The 8,181-nt window shown below is 39.1% G+C and overlaps 1 long non-coding RNA gene across 1 annotated transcript; it reads right to left on the bottom strand.

The window, feature by feature from the left end:
- Nucleotides 1-2,503: 2,503 nt before the first annotated feature.
- Nucleotides 2,504-5,229, bottom strand: LOC145956940 (uncharacterized). The gene is made up of 2 exons (XR_014433339.1): nucleotides 2,989-5,229; nucleotides 2,504-2,829 (listed from the first exon to the last, which is right to left on the bottom strand). It is a non-coding gene; the product is annotated as an uncharacterized LOC145956940 (long non-coding RNA).
- Nucleotides 5,230-8,181: the final 2,952 nt, after the last annotated feature.

Consider the following 8,181-nt stretch of genomic DNA (forward strand, 5'->3'; position numbering starts at 1 on the left):
AAAACCCGCGCCCAGCGTGGGGAAGGCAGAGACCTTCCCTTGGTCTCGCGCCCAGCGCAATTCAAGTTGCGCCCAACGCCCACAAGGCAGAGACTCTCAAAGAGTCTCACGCCCAGCGCGACAAGGGTCGCGCCCAGCGCAGCCTCGAGACTTCGAAAACATGTTATAACAGGTATCGTGCCCAGCGCGATCCAAGTCACGCCCAACACGAGCCAGCCAGAGACCCACATTCTCAAGCGCGCCCAGCGCACTCACCATTGCGCCCGGCGAGCTTGATCAAATGGGGTCCCCTAGTGGCCACGCGCCCGGCGCAAAGAACTATGCTCAGCGTGAGGCTCAGCAGCAGCACTCCATTTTCGAAAAACTTAATCAAATCCTGCAAAAATCCACCATTTTAACACATGCAAACCATTCAAGATGCCACATTTTCAACCAGCAGCTCAAAAACACCAACCTTTATCGCATGCAACCATAAAACCATTAAAAGACCCAAAATTTGTCAAACCCTCAAAGAACCCCAAAACTTCCAATTTCAGCATTTCAACAAGATCATCAAACATCAACCAACTTCAACAGCTAAAGAACTTGCAACAACCTATTATCAACCAAAATCAACAACAAAACTAACTTCCCTTACTTCGGGCCAAAGATCCGAGCTTCGGGATAGAAAGGATGAAGAAGAAGATTGAAGGAAGCTTGAATGAAATGAGAAAAGAGGAATAAGAGATCCGCAACACACCAGCTAAAAAATCGATTACTCCTCACAATCACCTTGTACAGCCAAAGAAAGATCAAAAGGGAAGAAGTGAGCAAGAGAGTGAAAAGGGAAAATGAGTGAGAGTTGGGAGGGAAGGAGGTGTATACCAGCTACAGGTCTCACAGGGGCGGGTTTTATATTCCCCGCCCTCGCCCCCGCAAATTTAAACCGTCCCTACCCTTGCACCCGATACCCACCGGGGGTAAAATTTAAGTCCCCATCCCCGCCCCCGGCGGGGTTCGGGTTTCCCCGCCCTGCCCCCGCTCCTATTTTTTTTTTTCTTTTTTATTTTAAATAAATATGAACAATTAAAAAAAAATAAAATAAAAGTAAAATAATATAAATTTTTACATATAAATATTTCTAATTTTGGTTTATATATATATATATAAATAATTTTTTAATTATATTATTAAGCGGGGCGGGGGGCGGGGGTGGATATTGGGGCGGGGGCGGGGTGGGTATTAACATCCCCGTCCCCGCCCCCGCCCCCGATTTTATCAATCGGGGGAAAACCCAAACCCAAACCCAAACCGGATAAACACGAGTTTTCCCCATCCAAATCGAGGCGGGTTCGGGCGGGTACCCACGGGGGCGGGTTAGATTGCCTTGCCTACTTGGAGTGGACGTTGTGTTGTTCTCCTCTGGGACTTAGTTGATCCCGTGTGTGGGCAAGGTCGAGGCACACATGTACAAAGCGACCACGGTATAGGGGCCAGGCCGAGTTATACCGATTACAAGCGGCCAGATGTTTATTGTTGTAAAGTTGTTATGGTGTCTATTGTTGTAAAGTTGGAAAGTTGGGGACATATGGTGAAGATATATGTCCTATGTTGAGATACATAGTACTAAGGTGATAAGTTGAAAGTTATTTTAAAGTTGAATCCCTTAGTACTGTGTGGGCGATATGGAAATAGTCGATCCATGTCATGGTTGAATGACCAATTTGAGTAAGGTATCTAGTTAGAGATGTAGTCTTTGACTAGGTACTGGAGGGTGCGTGGTACTTGGAGCACAGTGGGTGGGCTAACTCCATATGTGGATTGGTGATGCTAGCCAAGGTCGTGGTAGGCTTAAACCCAAACCCTTCTATCTTGACAGTAGTAATGGACCTCCGAGTCTAAGTGGCACACCTGAGCAATCAACTATTGTTGTCTATACCTGGTTCTCTTCGGAGTTCCTAATGCTGTTCTATACCTGACCTGGTTGAGATAGGTCAAACGCTGGATTCGGTAGGGTTTATGCCACCTAGACTGCTCAACTTCAGTTGTTGGAGATCTCTGAGTTGAAATGCGTGACGACGCATAAGTTGTTGATGAGTTAATTTTTGTTGATAAAAGTTGTATCTATGTTGTTATGTTGTTAAGCTGTGATTGTGTTGTGTGTTGATCTTGTTGAGGATGATGATAGTGTTGTTATGTTGTAAGTTTTAAACATGTGTTGTTGAAAGATGTGTAATATATGTGTTGTTTATCTTTTGTGTCGGATGTGAAGATGATTATATAGTCGTGTTTCTTATTTGATATTTATGAGCTGTTTATTGTCTCTAGCTTACCCTTGCGTGTTTCCATGTGGTTTGGACTGCGATGATCATACGTTGGTATGAGAGCAGGGCAGGGATAGACTGGGAGATAACTACTAGATGTCACAGGAGGTGCCTGGAGAGGCGTATTTTTTGGTAGGCTACATTATAGTAGCATATTTTGTTGTATATAATTGGTTGTCGTTGGTTGCTCGATTAGCAACTTGTGTTGTAAATATTTTATTATACTATTTTAGTATATATATTTCAATAGTGTGTGATGTTGTTCGTAGTGTGACGGTCATTGTAACGACCCAGCTGGTCACTACACTCGGCACAGCACACCGGAAACACCAGACAGATAGAACAAGTATATAGATATAGGATCTAGAATATAAATATATACAAAGTTCCAATCCGACTAGAGTCAGAGTGTGCACAAAATACAACAAAGCTATTACACCCAGTAGCTAAAACAACAAAACATCTACACCAATCAGCTCCGTCTGCCAGCTACAGACCTACCGCCAGCCACCAACCTATCCCTGCTCTGCTCCCATACATAGTATGATCATCGCAGTCCAAACATCATGGAAACAACAAAGGGTAAGCTAGTGTGAAGAAATCAACATACATAAATAAATATGTGAATAAAATAAAATATAAAAAAAAAAACATCTACAGCTATCAGCACGTCCGCACAACTTACATTACACCACAACAATTCAGCAATATCAGCACCGCTCAGCGGCTACAACAGCACCACAATAGTGGCTAACAGCACCGACTTAGCGGCTATAACAGCACCACAATAGTGGCTAACAGCACCGACATAGCGGCTATAACAGCACCACAGTAGTGGCTAACAGCACCGACGTAGCGGCTATAACAGCACCACAATAGTGGCTAACAGCACCGACATAGCGGCTATAACAGCACCACAGTAGTGGCTAACAGCACCGACGTAGCGGCTATAACAGCACCACAATAGTGGCCAAACACAACATATAGCTCAGCAATAGACAGCACAACAAAACAGCTCACAACGCAGCACAACAAAAAAACAGCATACGGCACAGCTAAGTAGTATTCAAAACAGCTTACTACTCACAACTCAGCTCATCATTCTAGAGCACAATCATATTATAAATCAGCATTTAAAATCATCAATAACAGCCCAGTTCAGCACAGAGATATACATCTATTACAACTTAACATCATTTTTCAGCTTTTACATCTAGTCAGCACAACATATTTATCAATTACATCTCAGCTCAGCAATTTCAGCATAATTCAACAACTATCAGCATATAATTCAGCTCGACTCAAACAATAAAGTTCAGCATTAGCATCACACAACACAACTCAGCGTTACATCATTAACAACATACAGCACAACACAACTTTTCATCAGACGACATTGGCAGCATTAATCAGCATAAACAACATTCAGCACAGCTCAGCTTGATAACACAACCTATCAACTTACAGCACATCTAAGCATCTTACAGCAATATACACCTAACACAGTTCAACATCATCAAACAGCAATTTCAGCTAGTCATCACATCATATTCATCAATTTCGGCTTAGTTCAGCATAAAATAATATTATCATCAAATTTGGCATATAACTTCACATCCTCATACACGTCCGGCGCACTCATGGTCGCGCCCGGCGTGGCACAACCAGAGGGCTCCAGGGCCAGCGCGCCCGGCGCAAGCGTGTCTACGCCCGGCGAGACTTATCCAGAGAGTCCAAAGCCCTCTCTCGCGCCTGGCGCAATACCCAATTGCGCCCAGCGCAGGCCAGGCAGAGACTCCAAGGACTCTCACACGCCCGGCGCGCCCCAACCCGCGCCCAGCGCAGGTAAGGCAGAGACCTCCCTTGGTCTCGCGCCCAGCGCAAACCAAATTGCGCCCAGCGCCCTCGAGGCAGAGACTCCCAAGGAGTCTCACGCCCAGCGCGACAATGGTCGCGCTCAGCGCAGCACATCAATATCATCATTCAGCTTAATAATCATTCATCACTAACAGCTTAAAACAACATGATTAACACCTAATACGACCCAAACATCTTGTTTACAACTCATCTATCTTGTCAAATTACTCACCCAAACAACAAGAGTACACCTAAGCACCTAAAACAACTTTCAAGTTAACCAAATTCACTAGATGTGAAATGGCAACCATCACAACAAACAGCGCATCAGGAGTTATACTACTCCTATCATGCTCCTCCTTATCTCATATGAAAGATAATCAAATTTCCTACAACTCTCATGAAGACACCAAGTCTTAATTCCTTCGTCTACCATGCTAAAAATGATAAAAACCGCAACAGCTATAAATAAAGCTAGCAGCTCGACCCCTCTTCACTAAAACAGCCATATCTAGAGTTCTAAAACTCCTTTTTGAGTGATTCCAGCGCCATTGGAAAGCTAACATCCAAGGCTACAACTTTTATGAAGACTATAAAGTCAAATTCTGAAAACAAAACAAATGCGCGCCCGGCGAGTTAAAAGCGCGCCCGGCTCAATTCTAAACCAGAGACATATAAAGGTCTATTGCACCCGGCGCGGTTCTCCCCACGCTCGGCGCGATTCACCCAGAAATTACCCAGTTCAAGTCGCGCCTAGCGCGAAGAACTGAGCCCGGCGCAAATTCAAACGGAACCCTTACCAGCTTCAAAAATTTCATCAAAACCTGCGAAAAATACTAGGAAAACAACATGCAAACCATCCAAAAGTTTACACTTCCATCAAGCCTCAAGAAAAACAGCTCATTTGCAACATGCATCCAAAATCAAGGGAAAACCCCAAAATTTCACCCAACCCCTAAAAACCCTGAAAACTAGTTTTTCTCAAATCTCAGCCAAAGATCAACCACCAACGAACAGCGGATGAGTTTCTAAGACACATTCTCAACCAATAACAGCAAAGTAACTAGCTTCCCTTACCTCAGTGCGAAGATCCGAGCTTCCGGGAAGAGAAACGGAGAAGAAGAAAAAGAAAGCTCCACGAAGAAGAAGGAAAGAAGCTCCGCACAGTTCAACACGAAATCTAACCTTCACTCAGCACCTTCAATCCAAAAGAGCACCACCCAGAGAACAAAATCAGCCACAGTAGAAGAGTAAAGGAGAAATGGGTGAGAGTGAAAAGGAAATCCGGGAAGGAAGAGAAAAGGGGGAAGGGTCTCACAGTCATGACGGGTTATTACAAAAAATATCGAAGCTTTGTTTAGCGTGAATCTATCAAAAATCTTCAGCCACATTTGTATACAGTTTTATTTTATTTGTAATGAAAAACTCAAATTAGGATAAAGTATTACTACATTTGTTTCTTTTAAACAGTATAAAATATATGTTTAAATTGGTAAACAAACACCAACTAACACAACTTTAATAGATACTAGCTTTGTTTTAGTAATGAAAATTTTAGATTAGAGTAAAGCATGAGTTGATGTAAAGTTAGAATCAATCATTAATTTTTTTAAAAAAATTTCAATAAAGTTACAGATTATCTACTATATTCTAAAAGAAGTTCGTACAAACGAATATCAAATGAGAGAATTGTTTTCTTTTTTATTTACATTTAAGGTTCTTTTTTCTTTGCAAAGTACTTTTTCTTCTTATTCATTTTTCTATAAATTTACATTCAAAGTTCTTATTCGTATTAAAAATCAACTTATCTCTAGATTGAATTGAAATTTATTCTTTGTCATACTTATTCCAAGTTATAAAATTAAAGTCATCATTAAATTTGGTCATAATGGGAACAAATTAAAATTTAATAATTGTTTGAGCATAAAAAGTTATTAAGATTTTGACTCATAAACATGTCATCCAACTGAAATTAAACACTGTTTAAAAAAAAAAACTTAAAGTGAATTTAATTCTAAATTCTTTGTATTAAAATATTTAAAATCCAAAATCAAGTAAGATAATCTAAACAAAATTCACTATTAACAACTCATTTCCCACGTATAAATTAAAATAGCTATTTTGAGCGACATGTTTTTAAACTATTTTTCGTTGGGAATATTTTTAGTTAATTGTTTTTTTCAAATGATATTTTTTTAGATATTTTTCTCAATCTCTCATCTATTTTATTTTTAATTATAAATTAAATTTTAATATTTTAAAACTAGCTATCAATAATTAAGAATAATTTTATCTTATAATATAAATTATTTATTGTAAATCTAAAATATAATTTATTTAAAAATATTTTATTTTGAATTTTAATTATAATATATATTAAATATTTAAATATTTATTTATTTGAATTATATATATATATATATTAAATATTATCATATGACATACTAAAATATTAAGTAGTATTGAATTTGATTTATTTAACCAATGTTTGATATTCAAGTTTTATACATGAAAAAAAAAAAACAATTTTTTTTAATAAAGATGGACTACTAAATTTCACCGAGATCAGTCATAAATAGCATTAAAAAATAATACAATATGAATAATATGGTTGAATAAAATATTTATTGATCAATTCAATGCTTGTTAGTTATTATAATCAACTCGTGTTGACTAATTTTATGGTCCTTTTATATGCTAGACAGCCCAACCCATATTGACAATCCCAAATAGTCATGTGATGTAATCAACGACTCCACATTGTGGCAGACCAAGACCACCCTGAACGTGAACCTTCCCATTAAACTACACTTACCAAATTTCACTTTAATTTCCACACTTATTTTATCTTTATATTTCTATAAAAATTTAAATACATCTTACATTTTCAATATCATAGAAACTTTCATCTAAATGACCACGACTCTATAAAGTAAAGTTTCTGCAGAATCTGCACCTACTCCAACTGAAAAAAAATAAATGATCAACGCAGAGATTAAGTTGAATATAATTCCAAACGTGTTGCATGATATTGTCATGACTTACCAAAGCACCCTTCGTATCCTCATGACTTACCATAAGCCATATTGAAATTTTGATCAAGAAATTCAATTATTTATCGATTGTACTCGACCTTCATGTATAAAACACATCTCTAGACTATTAATATTTAGAACTCCATTTCATTATTTCACCATGTATCATCCAAGTGTGATTTCTATTTGTTACATCAGATATATAATCAACAAATTCAAAACAATTTTAAAAAACCGATAATGCTTCAATATCACACGCATTTATATAAACTTTTTCTTCATTAAGAAAAAATTATAAGAGAAACTATGATTCTTCAATCTGTATCCATGGGAAAGGGGAGAGAAGTAAATAGAAAGAGAAGAAGGAAAAATGTGTTACCAGAAAAAAGAACAGCCATTAATAACAAACTTGTGTTTCAGTTTCATTTAAGATTAAAGAAGGTAAGATTGCAAGAAAGAAAAAAAAAAAAAAAGGTTTTCACCAATCCAAAGCACTACTAGTCTTATATTGTTATTATTACAACCTAATTAATTCCGAAAGAACAAGAGAGAGAGAGTCGTTTTTTTTTGTTGTTCGGAGAAATCAAGGTAACACATGTGAGAAACACAAACCTTCTGAGTCACGGTGGTTACAACTTACAACGACGGCGCGTGCATCCCATACGCCAATAAACTCTACGCGCCGCCTCCCTCGGCGGCTTCCGGTGCCGCGGCGTTCAAGTCAAAACCCTCGTTGACTATTCCCTCCCCACCTTTTTTCTCTGCCTTGTGGTAGTGATCCTCCCCTTCGCCGGCGACGGCGTGATCCACCGGTAGCTCCGCCGTCTCGAGCGCCTCCCGCCACTCCCTGCCACCCCTTTTGTCGTCAAAGTACTTAACCGCCACCCTCATCCTCCGTAGTATCGCGAAAAACTCTTCCACCTCTTCCTCCGTGGGAACTCCACCTTCTTCTTCTTCTTCTTCACCCTTTAACTTCTTATTCACTT

Source organism: Cajanus cajan, chromosome 1, assembly GCF_000230855.2.
Source record: "Cajanus cajan strain Asha chromosome 1, NIPB_CcT2T_4, whole genome shotgun sequence".
Lineage (NCBI taxonomy): Eukaryota > Viridiplantae > Streptophyta > Magnoliopsida > Fabales > Fabaceae > Cajanus > Cajanus cajan.